The following is a 19,126-nucleotide window of genomic DNA, read 5'->3' as shown; positions in this document are numbered from 1 at the left end:
AAATCAAGTAACGTCTGCCCCACCGCTGGGACAGACCATTCTCTCTTCCACTACTCCCAAAACACCCAGTGTGGGAGCAGTGCGCCCCAAGCAACCAGGGACGTCAGTCCCCACCTCTTACCCGGAGCGACGACAGCCCTCTCAGGCTTCTCAGCCGGGGAAGCGACAGCTCTCTCCAGCTGCTCAGCCTCCTACAGCCTCACTTGTTCGGAAGGGATCCCTTGGGGGAGTCCCTTCCAAGGACTTCCCCAGTGTCTCACAAGACACTAGCCAGTGGCTGAAGAAGCCACCAGTGCTGGTTGAAGGGCTTCACGCTCTTCCTCTGTTCCTGATAATGCGTCAGGAAAGCCCTCCCAGCATGCCAACCCTCCTCCCAAAGACAAGAGAGAGAAGAGGAAGCTCTCCAAGAAGGATAAGGACCCAGTGGTTCCCGCACCACCGCTTCCTGTCAGCTCAGCTTCTGAGGATGAGGTCGAGCTCTTTGCGTCCCCTGATGACCTCGATCTCGCCGTCTCCTCAGAAACGATGGCCGTAGCGACGTCCGTTACTCAGTCGGTGGCAGCATGTGACCCTGCGAAGTAATTGGTCTTTTCAGTGCCTGAATGCCCCTACAGGACACGGTTTGTACAATCCTCCAGTGGAATTGTGGCGGTTATTTTAGCCATCTACCTGAGCTAAGGCAGCTTCTAAGCATGACACCTGCTTTATGCATTGCCCTCCAGGAAACCTGGTTCCCGGCAATGCGGACCCCTGTCCTCTGTGGATACAGGGGTTATTACTGCAACCATAGCAAATACAATAGTGTGTCAGGTGGAGCCTGCGTGTATATCCTTACCTCTGTATATAGTGCTCCTGTGCCCCTTCGAACATCATTGGAAGCTGTGGCTGTCCGCGTAAGGACTACCCAGGACATAACCGTCTGCAGTGTCTATCTCCCTCCAGGTGGTACAGTCTCCCTGACCGAATTGGCTGCACTTGTCACCCAACTTTCCACGCCTTTTCTTCTCCTTGGGGATTTTAACGCCCACAATCCCATGTGGGGTGGATCGAAGATTACTGGCCGAGGCAGAGATGTCGGGAATCTCCCAACTCGACTTCCGCCTCTTAAACACTAGCGCTGCCACGCATTTCAGTGTGGCGCATGACACGTTCTCGGCCATAGATCTGTCGTTGTGCAGCCCAGGGCTTGTACCATTGGTCCACTGGAGAGTCCATGATGACTTGTGTGGTAGTGACCATTTTCCCATCTTCCTTTCACTACCCCAGCGTCGATCCCATGTACGCCTGCCTAAATGGGCATTTAGCAAGGCAAACTGGGAAACGTTCTCCTCTGCTGCCACTGTTGAATCTCTCCCCCACGGTCCCATCGATATGGCGGTTGAGACACTGACTGCAGCGATTGTTTCCGCTGCGGAACGTACACTTCCTCGTTCGTTAGGGTGCCCCCGGCGAAAGGCAGTGCCTTGGTGGTCTCCGGAGGTCACTGAAGCCATTAAAGAACGTCGGCGGGCTCTTCAGCGACATAAGCGGCACCCGTCTTTGGAGAACCTCATTTTCTTCAAACGTCTCCGTGCTAAGGCACGGCGGCTCATCAAGAGGCGGAAACAGGAGTGCTGGGAGAGGTACGTTTCCACCATTGGTTCCCGTACTTCACCCTCCCAGGTGTGGATGAAGATTCGGCGCATCTTTGGATTGCAGCACTCTACAGGTGTCGCAGGGCTTACCATCAACGGGGCGGTATCCACCGATGCCGATGCAATCGCCGAACATTTCGCACAGCACTATGTTCGGGCCTCTGCGTCGGGGAATTACCCGCCTGCGTTTCGCGCGCTCAAACGCCGGGAGGAAGGCAAACGGCTTTCTTTTGCTTCTCGCCACCCTGAGGCGTATAACGCCCCATTTAGTTTGTGGGAACTCCAAAGCGCCCTGGCACAGTGCACCGATACAGCCTCTGGACCAGATGGCGTCCACAATCAGATGCTCAAACACCTGTCCCCGGACTGTCAGCATTGTGTTCTGGCCATCTTCAACCGCATATGGGGCGATGGTGTCTTTCCGTCGCAGTGCCGAGAAAGTACCATCATTCCGGTGCTGAAGCCTGGTAAGGACCCGCTTAATGTGGATAACTATCGGCCCATCAGCTTGACAAATACTCTGTGCAAGCTACTGGAACGTATGGTGAGTCGACGGCTGTGTTGGCTGCTCGAGTCTCGGGGTCTTCTGGCTCCGTGCCAGAGCGGCTTCTCAGGGCCGTTCCACCGCCAATACTTTGGTCTTCCTTGAGTCTGCAATCCGCACTGCTTTTTCCAGGCGCCAACACCTCGTCTCCGTCTTTTTCGACCTCTCCAGAGCATATGACACGACGTGGCGGCACCACATTCTCGCCACGTTGCACGGGTGGGGTCTCCGGGGCTCTCTCCCCATTTTTGTTCAGAATTTTTTATCTGTTCGGACATTCCGCGTTTTAATTGGCACATCCCATAGTTCACTTCATATCGAGGAGAACGGCGTTCCACAGGGCTCTGTATTGATCGTGCCCCTTTTCCTTGTGGCCATTAATGGCCTTGCAGCAGCAGTAGGGTCGTCTGTCTCACCCACGTTATATGCTGATGATTTCTGCACCTTTTTCAGCTCCTCCACCATTAGTGTTGCAGAACGTAGGTTGCAGGGAGCCATCCGCAAGGCGCAGGCGTGGGCCCTAGCCCATGGGTTTCAATTTTCTCCTGCGAAGACTTGTGTTATGCACTTTTGTCGGCGTCGAACTGTCCATCCCCACCATGAGCTCTATCTTCAGGATGCCATGCTCGGGGTTGTTGACACTTACCGTTTTCTGGGATTGCTGTTCGATGCCCGGCTTACTTGGCTTCCACATATTCGTCAGCTCAAGCGTCAGTGCTGGCTGCATCTGGATGCCCTCCGCTGCCTCTGCAACACAACTTGGGGTGCAGATCGTCACACCATGCTGCAGCTCTACAAAGCCCGTGTGCTGTCCCGACTGGATTATGGGAGTGTGGCATATGGCTCAGCGTCGCCCTCAGCGTTGCAACTGCTGGACCCCGTCACCACTTTGGGGTTCGACAGGCGACAGCAGCATTCCGCACCAGTCCTGTTCATAGCCTACTTGCTGAGGCTGGCGTTCCTCCGCTTCGCGTTCGGTGTCAACAACTGTTAGCCCTCTATGCTGCTCACGTCCGTTGTTCGCCCCGTCACCCCAACTACCATCTCCTTTTCGCTAATGCAGCAGTCCATATCCCACACCGGCGGCCGCGGTCAGGCCATACAATTGGGATCCATGTTAGGTCACTCCTTAGTGAGCTCGAGTCTTTGCCTCTTCCATCTGCTTTTCAGGTCCACCCACATACACCACCTTGGTGAATTCGTCGGCCGCAACTTCGGCTGGACCTCTCACGCTGGCAAAAGGATTCAGTTCCTCCTGCAGTCTTGCGCTGCCAATTTCTTGCTCTCCTCGACGCATCCCGAGACTCGGAGGCTATCTATACAGTTGGCTCGATGGTTGATGGCCGTGTGGGGTACGCTTACGCTCATGCGGACTATGTAGACCAGCGCTCCTTGCCGGAAGGCTGCAGTGTTTACACCACAGAGCTAACAGCCATTTTTCGTGCCCTTGAGCGTATTCGTACCAGCACTGGAGAGACTTTTGTCATTTGCAGTGACTCTCTCAGTAGTCTCCAGGCTCTTGACCAGTGCTACCCACGCCATCCCATTGTTGTTGCCATCCAGGAGTCCGTTCATGCTCTTGAACACCAGGGTCGTTCGGTGGTGTTCGTATGGACCCCGGGACACGTTGGGATAGCGGGAAAGGAACTCGCCGACAAGTTAGCTAAAGACGCCACCCGCAAACTCGCCAACAAGCTGCGGCGAGTAAAGGAGACCACGACCGTGTGGGGTTCCTCCATGCGGGCCTCTCGCAGTGATTCTGTTATTCTCTGTAGGCTCCGCATTGGTCACTCTTGGCTGACGCATGGTCATCTGCTGCGTCGAGAGGACCCCCCTCATTGTCGCTGTGGTGCAACCATGACGGTGGCCCATCTGTTGTTGGAATGTCTTCTTTTAACCGCTCTCAGGCGTGCTTTTAATCTCCAGGGTGATTTCTCCTCTCTTTTAGGTGACAATGTCTCCATGGCAGATCGGGTTTTAAGTTTTATTCGCGCAAGCGGTTTTTGTAGGTCCATTAAATTTTTTTTAACATCACCCTCATTTGAGCTGTATCTTTTAATTAGTTTTGTGTTGTAATTCGACTCCATCCTAATCTTTTAGGCTGGAGGTTTTAACGTGTTGCAGAGTGGCTGGCTCATCCTCTTATTTTCGTGGTCAGCCAGCCACGATCCTCTGCTGAACAGTTTTAATTCTTTCTGCCTTTCTTCTCTTTGTTGTTTTTGTTGCTGTGCTCCGTTTTCCATGTTTCTTTATTATTGACCTTGGGGATTTTCTTCCCCTGGAATTTTTATCTTATGTTTCGAATGACTAATGGATGGTCTCACTATGCTCTGTGTGTTTATGAAACAAGGGACCGATGACCTCTGCAGTTTGGTCCCTTTAATCCTCAAACCAACCAACCAGGTTGTGCATGCGGTTCACGATACCTGACGTCCGTCAGAAGTCACTCTCCAGTTACCCCCATAAGAGGATCTGCAGCTTTTTTGCACAACATCAGAAGGGAAGTGAAATGACAATTGGCTTCATCCGAGTGTTATTGAGAGCAGAAGCGAACTTTATCCAAGAGATTACAACAATGCTATGGGAGAATGACACTTAATTCCAGCTTAAGGACAGCCACGAGGGTGATGCAGCCGTCAGTGGCAACACGTCCGCTCTCAGCCAGAGATTTAGTAATATAGAGAATACAGAGTAATAATAAGCAAGGCCATCCACAGCTTTAACAGAAGCCCATCTGCTGTTATAAAAAGCTGAAGGGCATCAAAGAGAAACAGTAGTTGAAAACTAAATGAGAGAGGGTTTCAGGCCCTCTCTGATGTTATTCAGTCTGTAAACTGACAAGCAGTAAAGGAAGTCAAAGAATAATTCGGAAAGGCAATTATAGATCATGGAGAAGAAATAAAATGTTTAAGATTTGGTGATGACTTTGCAGTTTGAGTCGAGCTGTCAAAGGATTTGTAAGTGTTGTTTAATGGAATGCATAGTATCTTACAGAGGTTATAAGACGAACACCAACAAAAGAAAAACAAGAATAACGGAATCTAGTCAAATCAAATCGGGCGATGCCGAGGGAATTCGATGAGGAAATGATATACACTCTAAAACACACCACGGCTTATGCAAATGAGACGCAAATCGGTAGATGTGATGTATACGTAAAGACAAACAAATTATTACAATTTCAGGAAAATCGAATGATTTATTGAAGAGAAAGAGCTTCACAAATCGAGCAAGACAACAACACGATGGCTGCCTTTGCCCATTTTGCAAGAAGTTATGGATGATTTATTAAAGAGGAAGAGTTTCACAAATTGAGCAAGTCAACAACACGTTGGTCCACCTTCGGGGCTTATGCAAGCAGTTATTCGAGATGGCACAGATTGATAGTATTGCTGGATGCCCACCTGGGGTATGTTGTGCCAAATTCTGTCCAGTTGGCACGTGACGTCGTCAAAATCTCGAGGTGCTAGGAGAGACCTGCCATAATGCTGCAAGCGTTCTCATCTGATGACATACGGCGACTTTATTGGTCAAGACAGGGTTTAGCAAGCGCGATGACTAGCAGTAGAAACTCTCCCCATGTGCTTGCGGGAATGCCTTGCTGAAATGTAAGCTCGGGATAGCTTGCACACGAAGTAGAAGAAAAGGGGTCCTGCTGTGAGAAGAAATGGCACGCCAGATCAACACTCATTGTTGTCGGTCCGTATGGCGTGCTATAATAAGTCTGGCATCCTGTCGTTGTGTGGGGCGCCTCCCGTCATGTCTTCGACCTGGAAACACTTGGACTGGAGTAGGACTGTCTCCAGTGGTGAGTCGCTCTTCGAGCTGAGCCCCGATAACCGGCGAAGACGTTTCATTTCCTTTCATTTCCTCCACCTATTTCAGATGTTTCATTTTTTTGTCAGACATTCTCACCAGTTCGAAAGACGGCACTCGACTTGTTTCTCGTCTACGAGGAAGTAGAAGTGGTAAGAAGAGAGAACTATGAATTCCAAAAAATGTGATGTGCAGATCCACCACGATATCTGTGGAACAGATATATATTGCAACCTGTAAAAGGACTTTGTCGCCCTTACGATTGTAGCACATCTGCAGTAGTAAGCAGTAACTGTATTCTACGTAGGCTCTCAACACTTTAATGATGCTCATGAGTGTTTGCATGTTCATGGGACGCAACGTACCAATTGTCTCTCTCTCTTTCGTTTTTTGTACAAGTTATTTATGGCTTCCTAAACGCGGGCGATAGATGCATCAAATTTACGATATCTGTAGTTATCTCACTGTACTGGTCACCCACTGTCAGGTAAGATAAACGCTTTGTTATTGTTATTATTATTGTTTCAAATTACCTTGAGTCCTTCCAACGAAAAGTGACAGAGTATAGTAAAGAGGTAGTCCGAACTTCTCTATGATTCACCAGTAGCCATACCCTGAAGGATTGTCACCTATTCGATTCTAACTGGTATACATTTTTTCGTATTCGTATTGGCTTTCCGATTTGTAGGACGTATTGATTTTACGAAATACCTCAAATCATTTTTCAAAACTGTGAAAAAATAAGTATCCACCATTAATTCACGAGCCAGATTCTCGGGTGTGATTCGCTTATTTAAACTACAAACCATCCACAAAGCACTTGTTCTCTTTTTGTTGCTAACGGTCTTCCTTGTGGAATACAAATCCAAGGGAGCTTCACTTACTTCTGCTGCCTCATTTACATTTAGTTCGACGCCATTCCATGGCCCATGTGAGCATTTCTGGCCCGGAAATTTACCGCCTTAAACATTGTCAGCGATATTGCTGAACATGTGGCTGCAAGTTGTGTGGATGACGATGATGCTGGGAACTTGACGAGTCGTGTTATTGGCGCCATGTAATTCCTATTATATGCCAGGGTGGCTGTCATATTGCTGGCAGCACTGCTGAAGAATATAAGAGAACAAACGAGTGCATTACTGTGCTGGTTTGAGGTGCTCCGTTATACAACACGTAGCCTCGACTCCTATGTATTGAGGGCAATGTCAACAGCAGTCGAAACGTGCGGACGATCTACCGTATGACCGAGCAGCTCTTGAGGTAATTTAGCACAGTGTATTTCAGATGAACAGTTACTGCTGTCATGTGGAGACATACGTCCGACACTCTTACAAAACATAACTACTTCCCTGGCAAGCGTGTTCGCTTAACATATCGCTCATGGATCATGCCTGGCAAATGGTTAGCCAGAAACTACTTTACTGGAGTCCTCAAGTAGCCGTTGGTGCTCCGCGGACTGTTACAGGAACAGCATGGAGGATCAATCTCCAGAATTGTGCCCATGTGCCCCGTAATCCCACGACACAAAGTTTCGAGCCCCTGGCCGCAGGCTGTAACAGCTGCAAGCAGAACTTAATTCTCAGAGTTCGGTACCTATGAATCTGTAACCCCAGCCCCTTCTACATTCTCTTGTAGAAAGCCTGCGATACTAAGTTTATTTATTTCTGGTGTATCCTTTTTGGAGCAGGCAATTTCACATATATTTATGTATGGGACTGACACCAAACACCAAAGTGTTTACCGTTATACGTTCAAATACGCGCCACCTTGTTTTCAGAGATGCCGTACATAGATGTCTCCCACTGTAATATGCTCAACCTAGAAGGGATTACAAACCAGTGCTTCACTAATCTCCACCATTCTAAACCCTAGAAGCTAAATGCTAAAACAAAGTATTTTACATAAAATAACTACATGATTTATGTTTATTTGCTCTCCGGTACAAATCAGACCTTTGGTCAAAAGTGTAAGCTATAAACATTTGGTCAAACTGACTCTTTAAAACGAACGACTTTCTGTCTATGGATGAAAGTGAAAGCTATTATCTTTCTATTTCTTTTAGACGCGAATCACAGATGATTTATCTTATATTTTACAAACAAGGCCTCTAGACCATACGATATGCCCTCAGAAATATTAAGATCGTTAGGAGACCCAGTCATGATAGAAATATTCTGCCCCGTGTGCAAGATATGAGACGCACAAAACACCCTTGGACATCAAGAAGATTGTAATAAATAAAATTCCCAAGAGAAGGAGTTGATAGCTGTGAATATTGCTCAGCTACCAGTTTAATAAGTTATTATTGCACAAGTAGACAGAAAATGTTTACAGAAGAATGGTGAAATAATTAGAAATCGACCATGGGGAAGATCACTATGGATTCGGGAGAAATGTAAGAACACGCGAGTCAATACTGACGCTACGACGTATCTTAACAGATAGGTTGCCGAAAGACAAACTTAAGTTCATAGTATTTGTAGATATAGGGAAATTTTTTGACAATGTTGACTGAACTACACTCTTTCGAGTTATTTGTGAAGGAAGCAGGGATAAAGCACAGGGAAGAAAAGGTTACCCGCAATTTGCATAGAAACCATCCTGCGGCCGTAGAAGAATATGGAAGGGAGGCAGAAGTTGAGAAAAAGAGTCGAACTGGGTTGTAACCTACTCTGATGTTATTGACTGCGTACACTGAGTAAGCGATAAACGAAACCCGTGACATTTTGGAAAGGGAAATGAAGTTCAAGGAAAAGTAACAAAAACTTTGTGGTTTGATGGCAGTTTCTATCGGGCATGGTAAAGAAGTGAAATAGCAGTTCAGTGGGATGGATTGTTTCTTGAAATGAGGTTAGAAGATGGTCACCAAGAAAAGTGAAACAGTTAGCTAATGCTTAGGGAATTAGATTTGGGGATGAATCACTCATATGTTTAGAGGACAGCAACCAAGTGATAATGGTCGCAGTAGAGAGGATTCAAAATATAAGCTTATAATATGAAGAAAAGCGTTTCTGAGAAAGAGAAACTACTTTAACATTGAAAATAGATTTAAATTTTAGAAAGTCTTTTCTGGGAGTATTTGTCAGGAGCATACTCTTGTACTGAAGTGGAACGTGTTCGGGAAACAGTTCAGATAAGGAACCAATAGAAGCTTCTGAAATGAGGTGCTGGAGAAGAATTCTGAAGGTCTAATAATTAATTAGGAGATTCTGAACCGAATTAGGAGAAAAGAAATATGTGGACTACAAAAATAAATTAGTCGATAATACACATCCTAGGGCATAAAGGATCGTCAATCTGGTAACCTACGGGAGCACAGAGGGTTAAAAATGGATGTAGGTTGCAGTACTTATAGAAAAATTAACAGAATTGCACATGGTAGGCTAGAGTATTTGGACTGAGGATTATAAAAGCAAAATTTTTCATATTTTGTCATTAACGTTAAAAAATAGCTATTATTGTTATCGATACACCAATGTCCTAATTTTATATTCAGAGTTATACGAACTTCTCCGTACGCCTGTCCTAGAAAAGTTTATAAGGAAATTGACCTTCCATGAATTCTGCATTTTTAACACACATTTACAATGACTGTTTTGTAGTTGTGCATAAAAGAAATAAAAATGGAGTGTGCGAATACTGATCGCGAAATGTGAGAAGTTCTGAGTAGCAAAAGTGGCAGAATGTTGGTGCTGCAATTACGGAACCTTCGTTCCCACTCTATCTCAGCTGACGCCAGGCGAAGGTGACCTAATTACTCATTACAAATGTGCTTGCCGACCAGTAGTGAGATATGAGACCGTAAACAACGCAACTCGTTATCTTCATGACGCTTCGAAGACTGGACACGTGGAAAACGGAAAGAAGGACGTTACGTACCCATGATATACGGTCTGCGAGAGAACAATGAAATGAGATATCAACAGGGAGAGGTACCCAAATATAGGTCTCTCAAAAGTAAAAACATTTACTGCTATCGATGGACGTTTAAGAACGAAAGAATTATTCGTACTATGTAAATTTAGGCCCACGAAGCATACAAACAACGAAAGAGAATGTGGTATATGAGGTAGATAAACGCCCCCGACAAGCGTTCACATCATTTCCTATACTGACATTGTTAAAGAAAATCAGTGACATGAGTGTGATACACAATATGTTCCAAAATGCAAGCCAAACGACCACCTAAAGAGTTGTAATGTCTTCAGTTGGGTACATTCCATACCTTGGCGAAGACAGTTCTCAAACAGATTACCAGTTTAAAAAAAAAACTTCACTGTATTGCGGCAAAAGGTTCTGTACCCTCTTCTTCATTTGTCGAATCCGGTCTCAGTCACCTATTATCTTCAGTCCACGATCTTCTGCTTTAGCAGCGAAGGCTAGAAGACAAAAACCATCGACGAAAAATTACAAAATATTAGTGGAGAGATTTCACCTTATAAGCTTCACTCCTAGAGGAAAGTTCGTCAATTGAAGCTGATCATCTGACTGGAACTAGTTTCGACGAATGACGTAGAAAATAATGCCGTTTTCCACGAAATTCAATGATTTTTTTTCAAGAACATTGAAGCAGTGGAGTACAACTCTCCTTAATTGTTCTGCACTTTCCATATTGTTGTGGAACTCAGACCATCGACTGCTTTGATGCAACTTTGGTATCTTCACTTCATCACAGCTAATGCAACCTATGTCAGTTGAACCTCCTTCCGTAGACAAGCGTAGGTCTCCCTTTATTATTCTGCAAAGAAAGAGAGAACCCCGGTCATCTTGCCTCTCGTCGCTGGTCACGTTCCTACCCTCTTTAATTTTTACTAGCTTTTCTTGTTTATGGCTCTGTACATCTTGAAGTCAGCCACATTTTAGCTATCGATAATGATATAGTATACAAACTGCATTCTAGAACAAGCAAGAAGCCTTCCGCGTCGTATTTTGCTATCAGTGTAGCTGTCGCTAGTTGAAACGTCACGAAATTAGGAATCGGCCCAGTATTTATAATAGACGCCTTCCGTGAATGAACCTTTTGTAACATAAAGCCGTAACATGTGGATTTAAATATAATATTTCACGGTTATCCTTTACAGATATTTTGACGAGTCTTAAGACATAGATTTATTCCATCTTACTGCAGCTAAATTTAAAGCGTAACATGAAGAAGAGAACATAGTATATTCATTCTGAAAATCGTAAAACAATTCTTAAAACGTAAAATATTATAAAGACATATTTCAACATCAATAACATCTAAATCTTATAATGTATCAAATATTGCGGCATCAAAATATTGGATATCCTGCACATGATGTTTATTGTTGAGAAATGACAACTAGAGATACAATTGGTGGTAACACACTTGGTTTCACTTTTCTAAACCTCATAACTTCTGAAATACGTGGCTTCTAAAGGATAGCAACGGCGCCACAGTTTCTTACGTGATGCATCACATGTAGTACTATGCTCAGACCAGGGGTTGCCTGCACTGGCGCCTGTATCCCGTCGTAAACATACCAATATCAGCACGGCATGCTCTACTTTCAGTGTACAAGTGTCTCCTAATCTGGTCTACTGAACTGCTCAGATACTGTAACGTCATTCACATACGTTGCCACATTAAAACCTGTTTTCTTGTGGCTTGTTACATTTGCCGTCGTCTAGTCGATATGCTGGCCTTCATTAATGAAGAAAAACTAGACATTAATTTAATTTGTGGCGAATGCCACAGAAATGCGACCACAGCTATGACACTGTATGCTGAAAGCTATCCAGCTCGGCGGTGTCCGTCACGTCGGACCATTGGCAACATCTGCAAGACACTCACGGAAATAGGAAGCTGGGCTCCCACAAAACGTCGACGTACAGCTTCAGCGATTGGCAATGGAAACGAAATTGCTGTTCTGGCTGCTGTAGCACACAATCCTCAGGTGGGTGTACGAGAAATAGCACGAGGTGTAGGAATAAGCCGCAGTAGTGTGCGCAGATTCTTGCATCGGCATCGGTTTCATTCGTTCAATATCTCACTGCACCAAGAATTGTAAGGGAATCACTTTGAATCCCGCATTGCATTCTGTCGTTTTGCACTTCAGCAGTTGCAAGGTAATCCAGTATTCCTAAGCAGTACTTTGTTTACGAACGAGGCTTCATCTACAAATCATGGTAATGTGAATCTGTGGAACATGCATTACTGGTCCGTGCAAAATCCCCACTGGATTCGCCAAGTTGCTCATCAACGACAGTGGAGTGTCAATGTCTGGTGCGGTATCATTGTTAACTGCATTGTAGGTCCCCGTTTTTACCGTGGAACATTGAATGGACAGCGATATCCATCATTTCTTCAACACACATTAGCGCACTTCATGGAACATCTAGCACTGGAAACTCGTTTATCAACGTGGTTCCAACATGATGGATGTCCCGCACACAATGCAAAAGTTGCCAGAGACGTTCTAGATGCGACATTTGCAAATAGGTGGATGGGGCGGGGAGGAACTGTGCGATGGCCAGCACGGTCCCCCGACTTGACGCCATTACACTTCTTTCTCTGGGGCGCACTGAGAGACAGAGTGTATCAAAAAACCCCAACGACAGTAGACGATATGCAACGTCGTATCACTGCGTCGTGTGCGGCAATAGAAACTCTACAATCTATGCAACACTTTCTCGTTACCCGTCTGCAAACGTGTACCATGCAAACGGAGGGCACTTTGAACATATGTTGACGTGACACAGTTTCCTTGGTCAAGATTTGGGTATACTTTCTATGCTGGATGGAATCCACAACAATACAGTTCCTGTGGGCTTCAGGGCACTAAAGTTTGTGTAGCTGTAGTTGTCATTTCTCTAGAATAAACATACATTTACAATTTGAAAAGCGTAACTTTGCGTTGGACGTGTTACTTGTTGATCTTTGTGGATTGTGCATAACTTTTCATTGTGTGAGCCCCTGACACAGGTAGAGTGAGATGCACGGTTGAGTCTCAGGACGTGCGCTTCATTTAATTCAAGAGTCAACTTCGCTTTGCAATTTCTCGGGATGTAATGAACGTAATGCGATGCAACCTACGGCATTATTTTTAAAAAATATCATGCTGTTGTTTTCATACGAAATAATATGGAGGTCTCCATTTAAAAATACACATGTTTGTGTTGAAAATAGTATTTGTTAACATTTTAAAATTTCATATAGTATTTGGTTTCCTAAGCTCCTGCCGTACGTTCATGTTGGTGAAAATCGTTTTTGAATATCTTTGTTGTTCCAGAGATGTTTGAGGTGGCAGAGTTAGGTGACACCCCCCGTGTATGTCTGGGTTGGTGTGAACTGAGTGGATTTGTTTCAGTTTATCCCTCATTTGGTAAGCGAATTTTGCTGTTGTATTTTTCAGTAATGCATTCCATTTATTAAATTCCTAGATACATCATCAGTATGAATGAGGTTTTATATTTCGTTGGTGGTCCTTCTACAAATTTTACGAACTTATGGAGTTCGTTGAGTGTGATTTTAGTGTGCTTCTCATAAAGTACCGTATGTGGGATGAAATAATTCTGTTGGGCTAGATATTGGGGTACTGCAATTTCTTTGTGTATGCCTGACTGACTGTCTGTTCTGACGGTGAATTGATCACCCTATTAATTACTGTGTGAAAATATTCATATTTATATGATTTAGGATGACAGAATAATCAGTGGAAATGTTATGTGTTGTTGTGGGTTTCCATTACATTTCAAATTTGCGAATGTTGTTGATGTTGCTTATCGACAGTTCGAGAAAGTTTATTGATTTGCTGATGTCATATTCCATTGTACATTTCATTTTTGGATGTAACTGATTTAGAATTTTGTGTATTTCTTTCACTAACGGTTTTGTGGCACTAAAAATCGTTCTTGTAAGGTATTTAAGAAGATGTCTGCTATTGCAAGGGCAATGCTGTATCCCATAGCTACTATATCATTATGTGTACAAACGTTACTGTCGAATTCGAACTGGTTTAGTGTTAGAACGAATTTCAGTAATTCTGTGACTTTCTGAGCAATTGTAATAGATATTTTTCTATATTAGGGTAGGTTATTTTCTGTAGTTAATATAAGAACTTGGACAAATATATTAGTGTACAGACTCATCATGTCTAATGACATGCATTTTTCGTTTCATGGTATTCATATATCCTTAATTTTGTTTGGCTATGTTTGTCAGTTTTTGGTTGTAAATTTGTGTTTAATATGTGTATAATTCTGTAAGTAGATTATTTAGTTTTTTAGTGATGAGATTTCTGGGTTAACACTGCAACTAACAAGACGGTGTATTGGGATACGTGTTTTGTGTATTTTGGGCTGGCCATTTAAGTGCTCTAGGGTTTCTGACACTGTATCTCTCCTTATTGTAATCAGTGAGTAATCTCTCGAAATTTTTTATAATTCTCTTAGTTCGTGCTGAATTTTTGTTAGTTGAATCCCTTGATATTTCTCTGATGTTGTTACCTGTGAAAAAGTCATTTACTTCTCTGACGTATCCGTTCTGGTTTGTTATGTATAGTTTATTCCCTGTGACTGATGTGTTGACTATTACATTACTTGTTACGATTATATGTTTTATGTCTTTTACAGTATTGTGATGAGTTTTAGCTTGTTCACTAAAGGTTTATTTATGGTATAATTCTTGCCTAATTGGTAGATTTTCTGTGTCAATAGCCACTTTTGTTGTCGCAGTTACGTTTTTAATAGATGAAATGTGTAATTTGGGTCCTGTATAAAATTTGATCCGGTATGTATAGTTTTGCTCTGGCTTTTTGTGTAAGTTTCCGGTACATCAGGTTTCGAAATTTCTTCTTGTTGGTGGTTCATCTTAGTTGACTAATGTGGCCATAATTTTTGTTTATTAACCTAATTATGTAATCATATATAAAACGATTAGCACTATTACTTATATTTAAACGAGCTACATACAATTCTTGGTTTATGTGAACTTTGTGGTTGAGTTTCTCTTTGATCTCTTGATACGTTCGTGATTTTCCTCTATACCTCAGAAGAAAAATCAGCTACTTATCAAAAAGGATTTTTATAACAGAATCTTAAAAAATAAGTCAGTAAACATTCTAGACCTGTTAGTTAGCAACAACCACAATATATAAAAATCTTAAATTTTCAGGAAACCACCTTGCGAGGTAACATTACCAATCCAAAATCCTCTCATCCTAAAGCGCACAGATATGCATATTTCCACACAATAATTAATAGAATGATGAATTTACCGCCATAAAAATCAACCATACACAAAGAAATTTCCATACTCCAATGTGTAGCCAAACAAACCAAGCATAGTAGCTCAAGTCTATGAAAACATAGTAAACCACACACAACGAAATCCATAAGGACATATAATTTTTAAGAGAATCACCAATGAAACGTAAAACCTCGTACATATCAAAGATATATGTAGAAAACATATCTAATATATTAAATGCATTACTAAAGAATACAACAGCAAAATTCGCTCACTAAACCAGCGATAAATTTCAATGAACCACTCAGTGAGAACGCTATTAGTAGTTCATAACAACCCACACATATATGAAATCGAATGTAAAATTTGTAAAAAGTAATGTACGAAGTTTTGACATTAGACGTCGAGAGCGAACGACGGATGATTAGATTAACGTTTCCATTTTTGCCTACAACTTAAAGACTGAGAGCCACAAAGCAGAACGTATAGGACAAGCGACGAAAATCCTCGACGTAATGCCGAAGGGATTAATGGTGAACGTTCTTGAAGAAATTGTGATATATATGCCCACCATTAAGTAACCAAAAACTGTACTAATCGGAGAAACAAATTTTAGAAGTAACAAATATGTTGAATATTTTAGTGAAATCATAAAGTAGGATAAACATGGACATTTCACAGTCAAACACAAATTTAGCAGCAAAAATTAAACGATTAACCAGCTTACTTCATTGCCTATACAAAGCAAGTCTGTAAACCTATATCATCGCTTGTTCAGCTGTCAAATATGCTGTCAGGAATTTGTTAACATATAATTATAAAGTACCTGTGACAGCATCCACTGATGTGAAAAAGGACCAACAAATTGTCAAAAACATAGATTACCAAATCATAGACAGCAATTTAACAGGCGACAGCGCCTACCGATGGGAAATGGGAGTCCAGAATAACTAGATGTAAGGGAACGTATACACACAATACATAGCCATAACACATAACTAAAACATGCGAAGGGGCTAATGATACAATTCTATATACTGACGGTGGTAGTTGTAGGCAGAATAGGCCAATTGGAATAAAGAAATAACACTGAAGCAGCGGACTTGGATTCATACACGTATAAAGTCACCAGCTACAAATTTCACGATGGAGGCCCAGAAGAATGTACATTACCTTCTGTTGATTTCATGAGATTTCTTTTTAGCCAGCCTCCTCTTTCCTCTACGGTTCCTGCTCATCGGTATATGAGATCTGCCTAGTGGTGGTAGAACGGTGGTTGTTCCATCGCTTTTCCAGTTCAGAATAGTATCAGCAAGAGTGGACTTAGGTAGCTTTAGAAGAGTTGAGAGGCCCCTGATGGAGCTGTTACTCGCCTGACACCGAATTCCTGATCCACGTTTGAAGTCGATAAGACCTCCTGACAGGCCCGTTCCGGTGCTGCAGCTGCTCCACTAACAACCCACTACTGCCCGCCTCCTTTAACACTGGCGGGTCCGCCTGCCGTGATGTCTAGTGGTCACTCCCGCATTACACAGTGGTGTGCGTATATTTGTGAACCGTTAGGGGTGCTACGTAGACACTGCAGCGTAATTCCAAGAAGTGACGTATTCATCGTATAGCTAAGCAGGGTAGTGGAACCTCAAGTAAACCTGTCCGGAGTGCTGTAAGAACCTGGGACTCTATAAAAGTTCCATAACTAGTTGATGCTGTAGCAAGTGACTGGAGGTGATGGGGAAGGACTTGGAACGCAGTACTCACGGTGAGTGGACAGCGGGTGAAGGCTCGCGGGCGGCGGGCGCGGGCGGAGTGAGGCAGTGAGGGGCCCCCTGTCTGCACAGTGGGCGCCGTCGCCGGCTGCGGGGCTGCCGCTATCTGGGCGAACACGACCGGTGGCGCTTGTCAGGGCCGGGAACAGGTTTTTCTGTCCGCGCAGTTAGAGGAGCGAAGGAACGTGCGTGCGTCCGAAAAGTGTGAGGTCATCCACGTGAGTGCTAAAAGGAACTCGTTAAACTTTGGTTACACGATAAATCAGTCTAGCCGAAAATCAGTAAATTCAACTAAATACCTAGGAATTGCCATTACGAACAACTTAAGTTGGATGGAAGACATAGAAAATATTGCGGGGAAGGCTAACCAAACACTGCGTTTTATTGGCAGGACACTCCGAAAATGTAAAAGACCTACTAAGGAAACTGCCTACTCTACGGTTCTCCGTCCTCTTTTAGAATACTGCTGCGCCGTGTGAAATTCTTACCAGATGGGACTGACGGAGTACATCGAGGAAGTTCAAAGAAGGGCAGCACGTTTTGTATTATCGCGAAATATGGGAGAGAGTGTCACAGAAATGATGCAGGATTTGGGCTGGAAATCATTAAAAGAAAGGCGTTTTTCGTTGCGACGGAGTTTTCTCACTAAATTCCAATCACCAACTTTCTCCTCCCAATGCTAAAATATTTTGTTGACACCGACCTACATAGGGAGGAACGATCACCACGATAAAATAAAGGAAATCAGAACTCGTACGGAAAGATATAGGTGTTCATTCTTTCCGTGCGTTATACGAGATTGGAATAATAGGGAGTTGTGGAGGTGGTTCGATGAACCCACTGCCAGGCGCTTGAATGTAATTTGCAGAGTATCCATGTAAATGTAGAAGGAGAACGGGACATGTTCAGTTCTGTGTGCTCAGCCAATTGAGGTGAGTGACAATTCAACCCCTGAAATGACCAGGAACAAAATACAAAGAGTCAGAGGCTATCTTCAGGAGAAAGCAGAGTGCCATTTTAAGAGCCGTAGCATATGAAAGGGAAGCAGTAGGAGAGAACGGGATATGGGTTCAGTCAATCCCCGTGTTGTTTAATCTGTACATGGAGCAAGAAATGACGAATCGAAGGGGAAATCTGGAAAGCGAAACTTTAGGGGAAGAAATAAAAACTTACACGTCTCCCGACGATACTGTAATACAGTCACAGCCAGCAAAGGACAAATTGGCAGTAGCGAATAATACTCACCTGAAATACGCTGTATTACACCGAAAGTAAAGTACCTGATAAAGGAGGAAGGAACGAAACAAAATTTAAAGGGTCGAGAGGGTAGGCTATGTACTTTTATTTCAGCGATTACAAAACCAGTCAAATCTACAAAAATACTTGGCTGTACGATTCTACTTATCAGCATGGCATTGCACCCTCTTCGACTCGGAAACCGGCTGTAAATCGGTTGTCTCCTCTCCGCAAGCAAGCAGGCTCGTAAATACTGTAACTGGTCATTCCTGTCCACGATGCTGCCACTGGAACGCAGTTGGCGTCCAAACCCGCAACACACAAGTTTTATCGGGTACAGATCTGGGGATCTTTCTGGCCACGAGTGTTCCTCAAAACCACATAAACATTTCATAGAGATACGTGTCGCACGTGCAAGAGCATTCTGGATTTGTAAAATAGCACCATGGTACTGTGGTATAAGAAGTAACGGATAAAGACGCAGATCACCGTGACGTACCGTTTTCCCGTCACTTTTCCCTCAGTCAATACCAGCTGTGAATTAAACTCATACCAGATGGTACATCATACGATGATGTCTGATAACACATGGTCAGTTATAGTAAATAGCCTTTTACATTTCACGAGACGCGTTCAATAAGTAATACAACACACTTTCATTTGAAATTAGGTTAGTTTTATGCAGGGTCCCAATACACCCTATTATTCCCCACTCTTTTGGCTACAAAACCCTATTTTTCAACATAATCTCCGTTCAATGCGACGGCCTTACGTCACCTGGGAGAGACTGTACGCCCGCACGCTACCACCCTATTGGTCGAATTCCGAGCCAACGTCTTCGTGCATCATCTACGTCCTGCTTCCTATGGAGTACATTCTACACTGGGTCAAACATATCGAAGTCGGAGGGCGTCAGAGA

General features: G+C 43.7%; 1 protein-coding gene across 1 annotated transcript in view; it reads right to left on the bottom strand.

Moving 5' to 3' along the window:
• Positions 1–17,076, bottom strand: part of LOC126262525 (UDP-glucosyltransferase 2-like) — a 126,796-nt gene extending 109,720 nt beyond the window's left edge. The window contains exon 1 of the mRNA XM_049959198.1: positions 16,964–17,076. The gene's annotated coding sequence lies outside the window, so the exon portion shown is untranslated. The remainder of the gene's footprint in view (positions 1–16,963) is intronic.
• Positions 17,077–19,126: the final 2,050 nt, after the last annotated feature.

This window comes from Schistocerca nitens, chromosome 6 (assembly GCF_023898315.1).
Source record: "Schistocerca nitens isolate TAMUIC-IGC-003100 chromosome 6, iqSchNite1.1, whole genome shotgun sequence".
NCBI lineage: Eukaryota > Metazoa > Arthropoda > Insecta > Orthoptera > Acrididae > Schistocerca > Schistocerca nitens.
This window is presented reverse-complemented; position numbering and strand designations above follow the sequence as displayed.